Here is a 19826-nt window from a genome sequence, read left to right on the forward strand (position 1 = left end):
AGCATAGTCTGAATCAACGAACCCACTTATCTGACATGTTTCTCCACCAAAACACAAACCAGTGTTAATGGTACCTTTCAAGTACCTCAAAATCCATTTCACTGCTTCCCAATGCGCCTTTCCCGGATTCGCCATGAATCTACTGACAACACTAACCGCCCGTGAAATATCCTGGACGTGTACACACCATGGCGTACATCAAATCGCCAATCGCACTAGCATAAGGTACATATTCCATGTTTGCCTTATCTTCCGCTATAGTGGGAGACTGGTTACCAGAAAGCCTAAAATGTGGAGCTAATGGAGTAACCACCGATTTAGCGCCTTTCATCCCAAACCTTTCAATAACTCGTTCAATATAGCCTTTCTGACTCAAGAACAATTTCCGGTTTGACCGCTCTCTTCTAATCTCCATACCCAGATTTTCTTTGCAAAGACCCAAGTCCTTCGTCTCAAACTCTTTACCAAGTTGAAACTTTAGCCTATCTATCTCCACCTTGCTTTTAGAAGCAATAAGCATGTCATCTACATACAACAAGAGATAAATATAATCACCTCCAGAAAGTTTCTGAATATAGACACAACTGTCGTAAGAACTTCTAGAGAATCCTTGTTTTATCATGAAAGAGTCAAATCGCTTGTACCACTGTCTGGGAGATTGTTTTAACCCATATAATGATTTTCTTAAGCGACATACATGACTTTCTTTTCCCTCAACCTTGAATTCCTCAGGTTGATACATGTAAATTTCCTCATCTAAGTCTCCATGCAAGAAAGCTGTCTTGACGTCAAGTTGTTCCAGCTCAAGATCACCATGAGCAACTAAACTTAACAACACCCGGATAGAAGTATGTTTCACCACCGGAGAAAATATCTCGTTGTAATCAACTCCTTCCTTTTGTGCAAACCCCTTGGCTACTAGCCTAGCCTTATATCTTGTACTGCATGACTTAGTATGATCTTCTTTTCTTTTATACACCCACTTACAACCGATAGCAGACTTTCCTACGGGCAACGGGACCACCTCCCATGTCTTGTTCTTGTGAAGAGATTGCATCTCCTCCTTCATAGCAACCAACCAACTCTCTCTATCTTTGTCTTTGATAGCTTGTTTGAAGGTGACCGGCTCATCATCCTCCACCGAGAGTGCATATTCCACCAAGTTCGCATGCCCGTAATGTCTTAGAGGCTTGTCTGACCCAAGCTTATAAACAAGTTTATATTTCCTCTTTGGCTTAGTAGCATCCAAAGATTCATGCTGCCGCTGTTGTAAAACATGTGTATTCTCCTGCTGAACCTCCTCACGATCATGTTCATCCTCTTCCTCATCTTCACCAACGATAGGACGATTCTCCACCTGGCCATGACTAGAATCTGGTTGGTCTTCAGATTCTATCTCAACAACCTGCTTATTTGATATCACCGCATCACCGTCATTAGGTACCGTAACTTTTGACAAAGCTACCATAGATTTTTCGTCAAATGTAACATCCCTGCTAATCACAAACTTTGAATCTTCTACACTCCAAAGGCGATAACCTTTGACTCCTTTTGCATATCCTAAGAATATTGCCTTCTTAGCTCTATTATCAAGTTTATTATCTTTTACATGATAATAAGCTGTGCATCCGAAAACTCTTAGCTTGTCATAATCCGCATGTTCACCTGACCACACTCTATATGGCGTGTCTCCACCTAAACTAGAATGTAGGGACCGATTTACTATGTAACAAGATGTAGCAACCGACTCAGCCCACCATTCTCTACCTAACCCAGAATTAGAGCGCATACACCTCGCTTTCTCAAGAAGCGTACGGTTCAGTCTTTCCGCAACTCCATTCTGTTGGGGTGTGCCTTTTACCGTCCAGTGTCTCACAATGCCTTCCTGATCACAAAACTTCTTGAAATAACCCTCTGTATATTCCGTACCGTTATCAGATCTTATAGTTTTCAACTTTCTACCCGTTCTGTTCTCAACCATTGCTTTCCAACACTTAAAGATATCAAATACCTCATTCTTATGCTTCAAGAAATAAATCCAAGCATACCTAGAATGATCATCAACAAATGTAACAAAGTACTTCGAACCACCTTTAGAAGTAACTTTAGCCGGACCCCAAACATCAGTATGCACGTAGTCTAACAACCCTCTGCTTTTGTGTTTGCTCGTACCGAACCGCAAACGATGTGCTTTGCCATACACACAATGTTCACAGAATTCCATGCATGGCTTTTTCATATTCCTTAGCAAACCTTTCTTACCAAGCAGTGATAGACCTTTTTCCGACATATGCCCAAGGCGCATGTGCCACATCCTCGTACATTCAGTTTGGTCTTTACTTCCAGTGATTCCAACTGCCAAATCGCCTATGACAGTCTTTCCCATAAGAGGATAAAGATTCCTGTAACGAACTCCCTTCATTACAACCAACGAACCACGAACAACTTTTAAAACTCCATTTTCCAAGATTATTTTGCAACCATTTTCCTCCAATACACCTAGAGAAATAAGGTTTTTCCGCAAGTTAGGGACGTGTCTTACGTTCATCAAAGTCCTCACCGCTCCATCATGCATCTTGATTCGTATTGTGCCATATCCCATAATTTTACAAGCATGGTTATTACCCATTAAAACTGTTCCACCATCTGTACTTTGATAGGTAGTAAACCACTCCCTATTTGGGCACATATGATGTGAAGCCCCTGAATCAAGCATCCACTTACCGGAGATATCATGGTCTTGCTCTGACACGGAAAAACAATCGTCCTCACCATTCGAGACGTAACCCGCCTCCTGAAAATCTTGGTGTTTACCCTTGTTGTCGTTGTTGGTCTGTTTCTTGAATGATACCCTCTTATTTGAACAATTTGCCTTGAAGTGTCCAAGCTCACCGCATTTGAAACATGCCCTTTCCGTAGGGACTCTAGATTTTGATCTAGACTTTTTATCCCTACCATTTCCTCTTTCATTGGCCCTTCCTCTAGTAGTAAACAACCCTTGCGCTTGTTCGTTATTTTCTCCACCATTATTAGACATACCACTAGTAGCAACCTTACGAAGATCATCCGCTAATAGTGATGTTCTAGTTTCATCCATGGTAAGAGTATCACCCACAAGCATCAATGTTTGAACTAGATTTTCATACTTCTTGGTCAATGAAAGCAGCAACATAAGTGCTTGGTCTTCATCATCAATCTTCACTCCTATATCCTTCAAGTCTGATATAATCCTATCAAACTTGTTGACATAATCTCGGATTGTGGTGTCTTCCTCCATCTTGCAAGTATACAACCTAGATTTTAAATAGATCCGATTTGTTAGAGTTTTCAGCATAAAATTTTTCTCTAACTTTTCCCAGGACTCCAGTAAAGTTGATTCTTCATTTACCAAGAATGCGACATCCCTCTCAAGACATAAGATTATGGCTGCTCTTGCTTCGAGATCTAATTCTTCCCAATCCTCCTCCTTCATATCCACAGGTTTATGTTCTTTTCCTGCTAACGCCTTATGCAACTTTTGTGAAATAAGCAGATTTTTCATCTGCATCCTCCAATACGAAAAATCATTTTTTCCATTGAACTTTTCAATTTCATATTTGCCAACCTTGACGGTTCCACTAGAAGAAGCCATTCTATTTGGCTCTGATACCAATTGTTGGAGTACCAGCGGAAATTATAGGCTTCTAATAGAATAATACTCCCTCCCAGTCGTTATAATGTTCCCTCTTTCCCAAAACGGATTATTCAAGTAATGTTCCCCTTTCTATTTTTAGAAACTTTTACTCTTATTTTATTCATTTCTCTCTCCTATCACCAAACCCCACACAACTCTTTTACTCATATTTTATTACTTTCCTTTATGTTTTGGCCCCACAATTCTTATTTAACTACTAATAATTCATCCCTCTCTCCTACCACCAACCCCACCCAACTCTTTTACTAATATTTTAATACTTTTCCTTAAGTATCGTGCCCATATCAAAGGGGAACATTATAACGACTGGGAGGGAGTATGAAATATATTCTCACTAAAGTTGAACAAGAAATAATATAGCTGAACAATAAACGTGTATGAAGAAATGTAAATGTCTACGAAATAAGATTGATTTCTGACAATCTATTTGTTGATATATATTGTGATGATATAAACTACAAAACTTCTGAAGAATTTATAATAACTTACAAGCTAAACAATTTGTGGATTACATTAACCACAAATATATGCCTCACATTTCTCCCTATTACTTCTCTACCATTCACTGAAGTAACTCACCAAATGAAATGCACTTTTATTTTCACTTTCCTTATTTAGCACTCTATATTTAGCTCTACTAAATACTCCCACACTTTTAAACTTACTAATCAACGGTATTAATGAGCTTCTTAAGGGAATAGCAATCAAAATCTATACAATACTATTAAAAGGGGAACTTGAAATGCCACGTAGTAAATGTCACCTTACACTACCAAAAAGCCATGTCACTTACTACACATGACATGGCAAATTTTAATATGACATGGCGAGTTAATGTGATATAAATCATCAACTTATTATTATATGACATTAATTTAAATATTTTTTTTATCCAAAATTTATATATCCCTTTCAAATTTACATCAAAATTTCATAATTTATAATTAAAATTTACACCAAAGTTTACATCATTATTTCTAATTTTAAAATTAAAAAAGAAAAAAAAAATATTAAATGCAAATAGCATAACAAATATTAAACTTTGGACTTTTAAGTTTGTAGATAAATTAAACAACAATTAAAATCAAAATTCATATTAAATTTTAAATTTCGACGTTTATTGTTAGAATATTTTAAGCAACAAATAAATATCACGTAATTTTAATTTACTCCGTTTATTAAAAAAATAAATAGTTTGTAAATATTAAGAGTAAATAATAACATATTTAACATTAAACAAGGTGGCTTTTGTCAACAAAAAAATAAAAAATAAAATAAAAATTAAAGCAAACCTTTAACATTTCATTTCTCCTTGCTCCATATTTATGTTTATATTAAATTTGCTAATAATGATAAAGAATGCTCAAAAGTCCTAAAACCTTACTACATAATTATTATATATATTAAATTTGATGATAATAATAAAAAGACACCCAAAAGTCATAACATGAATCCTCAATTGGATATAAATATTCGATGTAAGACAACATTTGTGAGCCAAATTTCACGCCAATATGTTTTTGCCCTCATCACCAACAAAATCGTAGTTGTATATGTAAATAGTCTTTTTTAAATCTTATCATTATATCAACATCAAGGTAAGTGTATTAAGGTAAGGTAAATATATTAAGGTTTTAAATTAATAATTTAATAATTTATTTTTAATTTCCATTGGTTATGAAATGCTCATCACTTTTTAAAACTTTCTTATGTAGGAACTATCAAGATTTGTGGTCAACAAATCCGAAATTAATATAAAACACACGATTAGAATTGTTGTGACAAAAACTAACATTTCACAGCACCCATAATATTGTAGCTAGTACTATAATAAATTGCGGAACTAAGAATTTGAAAGGAGCAACTCGTAATAATTGGATCATTAAGTCCCTATACTTCATCCATTAAACAATATTAAGCAAAAATGTGCTTTGACATTTCTCCAAATTTCCACCTTCGGGATTCAACCGTATACTTCAAAATAGGTAAACTAAGCATTCCACTCAATCATGTTTTCTATCAAAAGCCATTTTGAATAGGCATGTGTCTCATGTGTATAATTAAAGAAAATGAAAATTAAATTTAACGTGTACAAAAGAATAATGTAGATGTAAATAAACTTTTTAGATTCCTCTCATCTTTATAGTTATTAATAATTGATAATTAATTCACCCCACTAATTTAACATCTAACTCCTTTCTTAAATGATAATTTTTGGGCTTTTCACTCCATTATTTATGCTACCTATTATCCATGTCAATAAGATTGAGATCCTCGCAAATTTAGTTTCATTTTATGAGTGTTATTTTTCTAAGGAAAAATGATGATTAAAAAAACAACACATATCAAAATAAAGCATACATTTGAAAGTTTTTGAAATACTAATTTTTTTTATGAACCTAAAAACAATTAGTCATTTACATTCATGTTGTCAATCTTATAGTTAGTTTATAATATAGTATTAAGTCGAATGAATAGAGTATTTGTTTAAGTAATTCTAATATTTCTCTTCTTAGTCTTCTTTCTTCAATAAACCATCCCTACATAAAAAAAAAATCACTTAGTCATTAATTTTTGTTATTAATTTAAGTTTCTCTTAAATAATGGAAGAAAGATGACATTGAGTCTAAAGATGTAAGTATATTTACCTTTGAATAGCACAACACCACAAATCTCAATATCCCTAAATAAGAAATAAACAACAAATATGCGAGGTTTAAAAATGTGATGTACTTCATAACCAATGGAAAATAAAATAAATAAATGAATTCTTAATTTAAAACCTTAATACATTTACCTTGGTGCTGATACAATGATAAAAAAAAAAAAAAAAAAGTTAGTGACATATACAATTCTTTTCGCGATAGCGTACAAAAATATTTACTTAATCGTTGTCTCACAAATGTTGTCTTCCGTCAAAAACTTATAGTCAATCTTGTAGTTAGTTTATAATATAGTATTGAGTGGAATGAAGGGAGTAGTTGTTTAAGCAATTCTAATATTTTCTTTCTCCATATAGTATTTTTTCTCCAATGAACCATCTCTAGGGAAAAAAAGGAAAAATCCACCGAGTAATTAATAAGAAATAAAATGGTGAAATTTGATTTACGTGATATTAATCTTATCGTTATTAATTTAAATTTTTCTTTAAATAATAATACAAAAAGGGCATTGAGTCATAAAGATGTAAGTATATTTATTTACCTTCGAATAGCACAATACTACAAATCTTGATAGTTCCTACATAAGAAAGTTTTAAAAAGTGATGAGCAACCAATTGAACTTAAAAACAAATAAATGAGTTATTAATTTAAAACTTTAATACATTTACCAAACCTTAATAGATTTACCTAAAATCTAATTAGTGAGGGTGTTGCATGTTTGGCAATCTTTGTTTGATAATATTATGGTTTCATGTAATGTGATTATGCGAATACCTGTATTATTAATTAATTTTAATCAGCTTCCATTGAGTTACTTCAGTTTTCGATTATGTGAATACCTGTATTATTAATTGATTTTAACCAGCTTCCGTTTGCGCATATTTGACCTATCACAAATCACGTAAAAGGATTGTAGTAACACCACTTACCATTTAAAACCCTCATAAAAGAACGTCAAATAATGGCATGGTTTTGATAAAAGTATTTACTATATAACACTTTAGTTTCTGATTTTACATAAAACTATTGTACAAAAAAACTAATTTGTCTTGATTTTATAGAAGTCTTAAAACATGAAACCATATTGTAGAATGTTATGATTTGATTCACTAAAAATATCATAGTAAAAAACAAAAGATCCCGTGAATTTCACGGGTCACAAAACTAGTTCTGACTATAATCGCTATGGCCTTAGATAATGCTTGAAAGAGAATGTCATTGCAACGTTAACGATATTTTACAAGTTTATGAACACGTACAAATGTGCTAGGAGTCTTTGACTGCTTTATACAATTATACATTTATACTCGTGGCTTTTAAAAAAAATGAAGGCATTATTGTAAAATGGCAAAAATAGCTTTCGATATGTAACGTTATAACTTATAAATAATCTAGATGAATATTTTATTAACTCTACATTCACATGATTTTATCAAAGAGTCATTAGTTTAGTGGTAAAGGACGTAAAACAAAGGTATTGTGATGTCAGAGAATTGAATCCCCATCCCTAAACGGCTAAACGCAAGACCAGTACATGCATGACAACATGATCGGAGGGATTCGAATCCATGACATATTATCACGACATCTTCCTCTTAATTACTAGGATAAGAACTATTCTATACTTCCTCGTTCACAAGATCGGAATATATAATCGGACACAAACAAATGAACAGTCGATATACAAGTTTATCACGCAGTCTAACAGATACGGTACCTAGCAGTCTAGCACTTCACTTTTAACCCATATTATTATATTTACACCAGTAGTATTATTATATTTACATTAGTAGAAATTTAAATATGGGCTCGACTTGAGCTTGCTCAATTTTTCCAAACTCGGGTAAGTTTAAAATCAGCTCGATCTCGTTATCAACCTACTGGCCTACTCTAGAGCCTAGAGTCATCTAGATGAATATTTCTTTACCTCGACATACTCATGATTTCATGAATTGAATTAAACAATCAATTTATATATATCACGATCGGAAGGATTTACCATGACGTACAAAAATACTACTTCGTATATCGTGAATCGACCTTTGCATTTTAATTATTAACCCATATTATTATTTATTTACTCATACTCCCTCTTATTTTCCATATTCTTCCTCTTTGTTGTGGGCACAAGAATTAAGGAGGGGAATAAAGTATGAATTGTGAGTTTGGTGGGGTTTGGTGATATGAGAAAGGAATGAATAAAATAAGGAATTGTGTGTTGGGTGGAGTTTGGTGATAGAAGAGAAAAATGAATAATTAGGATTAGGAATTAAATAAGGAATTGTGAGTTGGGTGGGGTTTGGTGATAGGAGAGATGAATGAATAAAATAAAATTAAAAGTTTTCAAAAATGAAAATGGGAAGAAAACCTGAATAATCCGTTTTGGGAAAGAGGAAAGAAAATGGAGAATAAGAAGGAGTAATAGATTTTATACTTCCTCTGTCCCGGTCCTTTGTTGTCCTTTTCCATTTTTGGTGTCTCAGTCAATTGTTATCCTTTTTATTTCAAGAATAAACTTATGAGCAATTTGATCTTTTACACTCAATTTGGTCTACTTATCATTTAGTAATTAGTCTCCTCCTCTTTTCTTGATCATTGTGCCAAAACCAAAGGAAAACAATTGACCAGTACGAAGGGAGTATAATTTTCATACACTTGACATTAGAAGGTAGATGATATCCCCCAGATATTTTATCGTGACCTAGCATTTTTAACCCGTATTATTATATCTACTCGTAATATTTTTTTCACACTTGACATTAGAAAATTTACGTTTTAGAGTCTTTTTGGGTAAATTATTTATGTTTTATAAGTCCACTAGCACACCAAAAACATTATCAAACTTACTTAATTAAGAAACATCACCATCTATTCCAAAGAAATTGGACACTTTCCTTATAAAAGTAATTGAAAAGGATGGATTGTATACAACTAGTATTCATGGTTAATGCTATATATGAATATATGTATGAAATTGGCTTTTAAGATAATCGAATGGCTCTCTAGTCTCCAGTCTCCACCATTTACTTACTCTTTCGCGAATTAAACAAATAATTGTGAGAGACGAGATAATATCTTATGTTAATTGATGAGGTTATTCAGGTAGGGTATTCTATTTTAACTGAACAGGTCAATGGATAAGGTTAAATGATTATTGCTTAAAAAGAGAGTGAAAGAGTGTTTTTTTTTATAGAATATCGTGATAAGAACTTTACGGTTAAACATATTTGTTGAGAAGTAGTCTTGGATTAACTCCTCGGAAAGTTTTAAGGATGTGCATGAATTAGGTCAAAATGCGATAATTTATGTTGGTTATTAGATTCTTAACCACAAAGAACAAGTCCTAGATGAAAACGCAAAATATTTACTGATGGGGCATATTCTGCACCCGCTGACCGAGTCAACATATTGAGCAAGGTCAAAGATATCCACAGCAAGTCAACAACTTGGACAGCCTAACCGACGCAGCCTGTCGGCCTATCTCTTGTGCCTCGGCCACGGCAGCCAGCCAGCCGAGGCACATATCCGCGAACTCATATCCAAGAACCCTCGGCGGCGAGTCAACAAGGCCCGCCGGCCTGCCATGGGTCCCTCGGCCGAGGGTAGAACAGACTTTCCACTTGGCCACTACGTGACAAAAGGTGAAAGTCTATAAATACTCCTCAACTCTCATTGAGGAAAGGATCGAATTAATCCACAATTTAACCTAAAAATCACTATTCATCTGGTAATATCTTCCTTATCTCTCTAGAATACGTACTTTGCCAAGTAACAACCACTTACCTCTCTAAGTTACTGACTTGAGCGTCGGAGTGAGTTCGCTCGGCCCAAAGCCGAGCCCTCAGTTTGTTCATCGTTTCAGGAGACCGCAAGGAGGATTCAACTAAAGACGTCACTCTACAAGCACGGGTGGTGACAAATAACTGCTCTGGAATTACACCCGGAACATTTACTAACGTTACCAAATTGAAATTGAAATGCGTAACAAATAGATAAAAGGAGTGAAAAAATTGAAGTTTTCACCGGATATTCTTTTTATCTGTCATTTGTTTATCTGTTATATTCATTGTAAAAAGATATTTTAAATAAATGTTCCAAATAGAGGGATTACAAATCAAATGCCACATTTTCTTCTATATACCACATTACCACCTATATTTTTCTATGTAAAAGACTTGCAGGTCCGTTTTTTTTAAGACCGTTGCTTTTGGTCTGAAATAAGACGGGTAACATGTCATCATTTTATAATAAAATGTTGTTATTTTTTGATAACATGTTACCATTATTGTTCACATCATTTTCAGGGTAAAAAATGACACATCTAGTCATAACATTTTCTTAAAAAATGGCAACATTTTCTTAAAAAATGGCAACATTTTATCCGTCTGACAAATAAGACCAAAAGTGTCCGTCTGAAACAAGAATTTGTGTCAGACCGCCTTATTTCAGACCGCAATAAAACCTCTCACAAGTTAGAAGCACATGGGAGGTGGGACACTCCCATGTGCTTTCCCACTCACACCCTAAATGGGTTTTTTGTGAGAGAAAATGGTATCCGTCTGACCATTTCAGATGGATATGACGGTCTGAAATAAGAATTTGTGAAAGACTTGAAGGTGCTCTACTGCTATGTGGTCCTAAGATTTGATTCGCTACAATGATTAGTATCTACTCTATATAAAAGCAGAAGACAATACTGAGCAGAGAACGCGCCACGTCATTATTGCATTTTCTTTTTTTTTTTTTTCGAAAATTGACATTATGGTGGGACCCATGTACGTGCAACGTATTTAATTACTGAGATATCCGTCTTTCAAAGCATGCGCTTAAATCCGTCTCGCAACAAATCCAGAATGAATACATACCCAACCTACAAATTCTATAAAGTCATCTTACGCAACATTTATATTCTTTTTATTCACAAACGAAAAAAAAAAGCAAATGAAACAAATGCTTAAAATACTCAAAAAATTTAGTGCTTTCTTAGCATGTTAAAGCAAAAAAAAATGATTTTTCCATGAAAATCAAACCAAAAATTACAGATCTACCAAATTTACAATTACGGAAAAAAAATTACAATATTTGAATAAAATTAAAGAAATGGGCCAAGAAAGTAGAAACAACTACCAGAGAATAAATTTGAGTAATTTTTTCAAATAAATGAAAAATAAAGATAAAAAAATGATGATCGAGTATCATTTATGGGACAAAATTACAGAAATAAATTATAATGGCTAGATCTTTGAACTAAGTCGTCTATGATACTCGAGTATCATAATATATGCAAAAAGAAATGAAAAAAAATGCTTAAATTACAGAAATAAATTTAACAAGTACTCATCATTTATGAGACAAAATTTATGAGTGCTTTAAAATGCTTAAAATACTCGAGAAGTGTTTTTTATAATATGCGAAAACAAAAAATTATACTTTTACATGAAAATTATACTAGAAATTACAGATCTATAGCATTGAACTCTTTAAAATGCAAAACGAATGCAAAGAGCTCAAGATCAATTTGGTAAGATACATGCAAATTTAAAAAAACATTGATATAAAAATAGATTAAGAATATACATACTTGAAGTTGTTAAGAATAAAAATAGATAAATCATACGGAGTATCATCAAAAATGAAAGGGAGAATAAAAAGTGATTGAAACATGGAATTAACAGTGAGCGGCGGAAATCGGAATATATGTGAGGATATAAAGAATAAAGAGGGTTTATAGAGGAGTGACTAAATATATGTGGAGGCGTTCAAAAGACTGCTTTAGTGTTGGATTTTGGGCCAACTATTTCTTTTACATAGTAATGTTTGACCCACTTTGTTTCACATATTGTTCTTTGTGGGTTAATATTTCATCACCAATTCTTATTTCAGACCAAGGTATCCGTCTTATTAATAAGACGGATACCATATTCTCTCACAAAATACCCATTTAGGGTGAGTGGAGAAGCACATGGGAGGTCCCACCTTTGTCCCCTCTACCCATTTCCTCTCACACAACAATCCGTCTTAAAATCCGACCCGTTTTAAGCAAGACTTACTCATATTTCATACAAAACGTCTTGCTTATGACGGGCTAATTCCGTTATAAATTAAAGACCTCTCATAAAAAGGGAGGGGGGATAAGGTGGGGCACCCCCATGTGCTCCCCCACTCACATCTCATGGGTATTTTGTGAGAGAAAACGGTATCCGTCACAAGCTTGTGACGGATATCGCCGTCTTCAATGAGATTTTGTGTGTGTATTTCATAACAATAGTTGGTTTTTTAAGAGGATATATTTGTTTTAAGATTAAACGGGTCGAATAATATGTCATATATATAGATGAGATAAATATTTATTGGGTTTTCTAAAATGTGCCCAATAGGCACATGTTAAGATGCTAAAAAAAAGAAAGATTTACATCAATAATTTTCTAAGTATGGTAATAATGAGTTTGGATTTCAATTTCTCATGATATATTGATGTAAATTTTTATTTTTTTAGCATCTTAACATGTGCTTATTGGACACATTTTAGAAAAATCCATATTTATTTTAGTCCTTGATACATTTTACTTTCAGCAAGTCTTTTCCTTCTAACGGGTATATCCGACACAGGTTTTTGACGTTAAGTATTACTTTATGTGTGGGTATATAAGACAAAAACAGTTATTCTACTCCCCATGCACTCTGCTTTTGTCTTATCTACCCACATGGATAGTAATTGACCCGTTGCAAGCTTGCGACAGATATGCCCGTCACAAATGAGAATTTGTGTTTTACTTTTGTCTTATCTAATATACTTGACCCGTATTTAGCTTAAAACGGATACGTCTGTCTTCAATGAAATTTTGTGTCTCAAAAATTGGTCGAAATAGTTATCAATTATTTTAATTATTTATTTAGGTAGGGTAATATCACGGTTTGAATATTTAACATCGTTGATTTAGACCATTTAGATAGGTACAATAGAAATGCAAAAACAAATATACATTAAAAAAAATCATCCTGGCCCAAATACATACCCGTGCAATTTTGCACGGGTTTAAAACTAGTTTCTTTATTATTATTCATATAATCATGTTTTATGATCACTAATTTACTACTGTAGTAATCTTTTGCATGATGCTTGATTTGATTCGTTAGGGAGTGGTTAACCATAATTAGGAGTCGTCTTTCTTTTCGAAAAGGCGCTTAAAATGCAATGTCGAGGACCAAAGAAAACACAAAGTATCACTCCCTTATGAAATTGTCAAAGAATTTCGTTACACGCTACAGAAACAGTAGAAAACCGCGAGCAACACAACATGGAAAAGAAATTGAGGTGTCGCTCGGGAAGTGCCTAGTTTCGATACCACCTTGCATACATGAGGTAGGTAGATATCCGGCGGCCTACAAAGCTTTTTGACAGCATCAGATGATGATCTCTTAAAAAAAGATGGATTTTCTCTCGTGTACCCCTGAATTTTTTCGCTTTCTACGGTGTATCTCTCGTTTTTCCTAAAAAACCTTGACTGACAATAATTCTTTGTTACAAGCTCAGAAAACGGCAATTTTATTTTTTCAAACAAATTATATTGTCAAGGCCTTGAATTTGAAAAAAAAAATCACCGCTTTTTGAACTCGTAGCCGATAATTATGGTTGGTCAAAGCTTTTTTAACGAATAAACTTTGACCGATCATAATTCTCGACTATGAGTTGAGACGTCGGTGAATTCTTTTTCAAACTAAAGACCTCTTAAAGACGGTCAATTTGGAAAAAAAAAATTATTGTAGTCTGAACTTATAGCGAAGAGTTATAAGACGGTCAAAGTTTTTTACAAGAAAAGAAGGGTACATTTGAGAAAATGAAAAAGTTGAGGGGTACACGAGAGTATCCCAAAACAAAATTACATGCTTTCAGAGTTTTTCTCGGTATATTTTGAATTTCTGATAAGCCTCTATAATCAAGAATAACAAATCTTGTGTAAAAACGTAGCCACTATTTCTAGTCCTGGATGATTTTTTTTTTTTTTTTTTCTCCGGTTAACCCTGTCTGATTTAGGCCGGATTTGATGCCCACCAAAAGGGCGTCAACTATCTCCATCCCGAGTTTCAACATCATCTTATTAATTACTCTCTTCCAAATATCCCTTGCAACTGACAACCGCTACCTCTGAGTCGGTTTGCGCCAAATTTGTGTAGCTTCAGATAGTCATCCAACAAACCGTCCACATTAATGTTTAACAAGGGATTGGTATTCGGGTCAGTAACTTAATCCAAAAAACTACTGTAACGGGTGACAGACTGCTAACAACATTCATTCATTACTCTCAAGTCTCTCATTTCCAGAGCTTGGCCAGTTTGTATTTAGTGGCGAACAGGTCCACTTCCTTTAGTGCCTTAGGTTGTGCCCAAAGATGATCGTCTTCGACACGTTTTTGAACTGCTCGTAGTTGCCAACGAATGAGCATTTTTCCTGCAGACTTATACTGACAAAAAAAAAAAGTAAATTCATTGAATCAGCAAATTACATGAAGAATTTAATGCAATATAGTCAAAGAAGTGTAACTTCAATGTCACAACACAAACTCAGCATCTTCAAAATTTCCAAAGATAAATACCAGAAACATTGATACATTGAAGCAAAACTTTCAAATTCATGACGCAATTTTTACCTCACATTTCCGAACTTTACATCCAAAAGCCATTAGGCGGAAACAGAAAGGCTCAGATAGAAAGATCAACTACTAGCTTCTAATTATTCAAACTAAAATGTAATAACCAGCGAATGAGCTTAACACTTGGTCACAACAAAACGGTCAACGATAACATTACAACAACCAGAAGACAAATCCGGCAGCCAAAAGAGGTTTACAACAATCCAACATAATAATCTTTGACAAACAGAGTAAACTGCACTATGCGGCCAACCTCCCTAAAGTTCTAAAAAACTCAGAGGCAAAGTGAAGGCGCAACAGATAATATTGTGCTCATAAAAGTCAATATCATGGTAATTCTGTCAGGTTATAGAAAGTTACCCTGAGGCCCCCCATACGTATAGAAATCAAAATGCTAACCAATATAAAGCATTCTTACCAAATGACTAGGACTTCACAAACATGAGAAGAAAATGGGGGATACGTTAGAAAGTCAGAAGAAACAAAATCACAAAAACATTTTACGACTTGTTTTCACCTACGGAGAACAAGAAAGAGTGTCCACTTATTCTAACACGATTGCCTGAAGTAGTCTTTCTAAGATCAAAATTTAAGGCAGGGGTCATCGTGCCATAATTGGTAGGAAATCGTCAGAGGTTATCTTAGGGATGCACATTTGTTGTGATGAGTTTGACTAATCCAATATTAAACGATGAGATGGCGCTTAGCCCATTTTCGACATTAAAGGCAGTAAGGGCATTATGGACCAAAACACCACTAGAGGTAGAGGGTTAAACAAGATATCTATTAGTTAGTGACTTTGTGTGGCCAACCTCGACTCATTTTGATACGGTCGTTCGAGCTGGTCATGGAACAGTTGGGAAGCTGGAGGCGAACGCTTAATTCACCCCTGAAACTCCTTCTCTGGTCATTGGGTTATAATTGATTTAAAATTGTCAGAGAGAAGCTTAGGGGTGAATATTCATTCTAGCGATGACCATTACTCCAATATCAAACAATAAGATAATGCATCAAATCATTTTGCGTGTTCCACGAGGTAGCCCTGGTAGAGGCAATGTGGATAGAAACATTGTTACATAGTTAACTGGACACCCATGTTGCATAAAAGTAATCCACTGGCGTCTATGAGTTAGGTGTTGACAAGTATGGCAATCCCTCTCATTCTATCACAGTAGGTCGGAGCTAAACTAACAACAATTGATTTTTATAATTCTTGTTCCGAGACACCACCTTCTCAGACTACCATATTGGAATTGCATGAGGTTCATAAAAAGGGTTCCTAAGGGTATGTCTCAACGTTATAGGCCACATTTTATACCCATCTGATGTGATCGACACGCCAGGCCAAAATAAGTGAACTATATGAGCTAATGTTAACGTTAACTGGTACCAGTAGTGGTAGTGGTTGATGTGATAGTATGGTATCCACCATCAAGCTGTGTGATGTTTCTGTGGGTTACCAGTTTACCACATTGGTTTCACATTTAGCCTTTAAAGTTTAAGCGATTTAGAAGTCGCCGTCATTACTACGCTTCCCTCAGGGTATCAAATTTTGCTAAGCTAAATGGTTGCCTAATTATTAGCATCAAGCATGAAGAGCCCAAATCTCCCATCTTCCTGGATAAGGTATTATTTCTTTAAATCTGATATTTGCTTATTAAAGTTTGTTACCGATGGTGGGCATAGTCTTCGGGTAGCATTAACATAAAATTCCAAGATTTACGTATGTACGGAGTAACAAACTAGCAGTTCCTGCTTAAAGAAAATGAAACAAACTAATCCAAAATCTATGGAGTACTCCATAACTCAATTATAACTGAAATACTGAATATGAAGAAAAAATTCTAATATCCCTTCTAAAGCGATTCTATAATAATAGCGACAAGAAATTGTAGAATATACAACATGATCTTCACCCTGAAAATCTACTATATTAACTATAATACTAATACCATCAGTTGAAAAGCTGCAAGCATAGCCAGTAAAAGCCAGCAGCATTACTTCACCTTAAGGTAACGTTTGGGAACCACAATTTCATTTGAATAACTTGATTTAAAATTTGTAATTTGAAATCATGAAATCCAAATACACTATTTGGCAAAATCAATAACTTTCTTCAGTTTCACACTTTCAATATATAGTCAAATAAGTGAAATAGATAATTTCAGAAGTCGACCCTATTCAGCATTCCCACATTCATGCAAAGCTACTCTCAAAAGTTTTATTCACCAAGACAACTTATACCCAAAACTAATTTGATATGCTCTCCCAACCTTAGTTTAAGTGTCCATGGCATGCGAGCAAATAGGGGCAAGGAACACTCACACACCAAAAGGCCGTAACTGTGCCTTACAGAAAAGATATGGCCTAGTGAGACGCACTAATACGCACTTTTCATACTTCTTCCTTCTATTTTCTTATGCACTTCTTTTTGCCTCATAGTCCCTGACTATTACGAAGTACTTCTCTACATGTTAGCTCACTCTAAAATCAAATCTAAAAAAAGGTATTGTTGCACAATGTTTTATTTTGCAAACACAAATTTTGTAAGTGAAAAAAAGTGTCTAGTTTGCATGAGGCGTGCGCTTTTTTCTCGCGCCTTGCGCCTTCTAGAACTAAGCTCCCTAGAAGCAGGGCCTTTTAAAACCTTAAATTATCATTGACATAGAAGAAGGATGTTACCTCCTTTAAATTATACTCCATGTCATTATTATCCCCTACACCACCCCCGAAATAATACTAACTACAGCCTTCTACCATTAATTCAAAAAAATACAGATTTTCACATATATAGAAAGGTACAAAGATGAAATTTATTTTTAATTATCCATCACATAATACATTAAATTATCCGTAAGTTCATACATCAAAAGTGATAAAACCAACTCACATTCAGAGATTTCAAAGACGATCATACGCTCACAAGAGTATGGAATCAAATGCTTCCTTAACATAAATGACCGAGGAACAAAACAAACAAAAGAATCGACTTATGAGGCTAAAATTCTACATATTAATTATGGATATCCAATATCCAATTGTTTGTCAATCCCCAGAAGAAATGAAGTGAACGAAAAAGAAAAACACTTACATAACACGTGGCCGTTATGTTACTTTAACACTCCAACATTCCAGCAAAACAACGACAAGAGACGTGGACACTCCAACAATCCGGCAAGACAACGACAAGAGACATGGACACTCCATTTTAGGCCAAAAATACGACCTTTTCACTGGATAGGAACTGCCATGTCTGACACTGCAGCCAAACAGGAGTAATATAGCAGCTTTAGCAACCAAGACCACATAAGGCAATGTGGTCACTCTAATTAAACTTAGCACTTTTCACATTGTGAAAAATATGACTGCTTCAATAATGTCGAAAGTGTTGCATCTAATATTTCCAACTTTTTCATTGCACGGCACGGGCCACCGACCCTACTAACCTCCCTAACGAATCGCGAATCGTTAAGAGCGAATTCTATCAGGTCGCTTACTTAAAATACATTTAACACACTAAAAGAGGGAACCGCGAATCGGCAAGGGCATGGTTCATAGCAAATCAAGTTACCATGGTACTACTATACACCTTACAGCACAAAACGTCTCCGAGTAACAACAACAACAACATCAGAGCCTTAATCCCAAAATGATTTGGGTTCGGCTGACATGAATATCCTTTAGAACCGTCTATGGTGAACGCATACCTCAAAATGCGAACATATAGAAAAGAAAAAGTAAAAAACAAAAGGGGAGTGAAACATAATACAAAAGCCGGGTAAACTTATAGGTTTTAAAATCAAAGCCAGGATTTCTTTTATGAAAGCTTAGAATTTAAATCCAGAAAAAAAGATTAAAACGTCTCCGAGTAACACATTTCTTAAATTAATCGGTTCGCATCAAGCTCAATCACAGTAAAACTAACGTTCAATTCACTCTACAAAATCTAATTCTCAACATTTTTGAACATCAGCTGATCAGCATAGTCACGGAAATCAACATGCTCATAAAAATTCAAATAATCAGACATCAAAATACAATTCAAAACGGATAATCGATAGCTACACTCGCAATCATAAAAGACAACATCAAAATGATAAAAACACAAAAATAAGAAGCTCATTGTAGCAGAAGAAATCGCAGAAATTAAGCAAACGTAATCAATTGAGAAATAAATGAAACCCTAAAATACATCGAAAATGAAAAGGGGAAATACCTGGTTGTTGATTGAGAAAACCGTCAATAATTGATCAAGTATGATGGAGGGAGAGGGACTGCGTATTGGCCCGTGGAGGGTCGCATCGAAGAAAAATTCTTGTGTACTCCGGGAGGACGGTACTCCTTACACTCACGCTATTTGAGTGTAAGGAGTACCGTCCTCCCGGAGTACACAAGTATTTTTCCGCATCGGAACGATTATTTTTCCGATTTATTTGATTGTTTACGTTTTTATTTTATTTTTATTCTGGGATATTTTATTTTTGCTAATTTAGTTTTTTAAATGACCTATTAAATTGTCTATTTATCATTTCAATTACTTGATAATCTACTCATTTACTTATTAGTTCGCCAAATTACTCATTAGCCCGCGAAATAGTATACGAAACTAACTAAATTCAAAAAATCTTCATTATTATGTAATGAATTATAACAGATGTTTTTAATACTAGTAATTAGTGCTTATTAAAAGTGTTTTGTAATGTTTCTCATATAGAATGGTAATATGGAGTACAACATTAATAAGTCAAGATAAAGGTCAAAGACGCTCAATAAGTAAGAAGTTTAGGGGTACAATGTAGAATTAAAAAAAAAAAAAAA

General features: G+C 34.4%; 1 long non-coding RNA gene across 1 annotated transcript; it reads right to left on the reverse strand.

Moving 5' to 3' along the window:
• Positions 1-13560: 13560 nt before the first annotated feature.
• Positions 13561-19335, reverse strand: LOC141604867 (uncharacterized). Its single transcript, XR_012526241.1, has 3 exons — positions 19225-19335; positions 18100-18267; positions 13561-14819 (listed from the first exon to the last, which is right to left on the reverse strand). It is a non-coding gene; the product is annotated as an uncharacterized LOC141604867 (long non-coding RNA).
• Positions 19336-19826: the final 491 nt, after the last annotated feature.

This window comes from Silene latifolia, chromosome 10 (assembly GCF_048544455.1).
Source record: "Silene latifolia isolate original U9 population chromosome 10, ASM4854445v1, whole genome shotgun sequence".
Classification (NCBI taxonomy): domain Eukaryota; kingdom Viridiplantae; phylum Streptophyta; class Magnoliopsida; order Caryophyllales; family Caryophyllaceae; genus Silene; species Silene latifolia.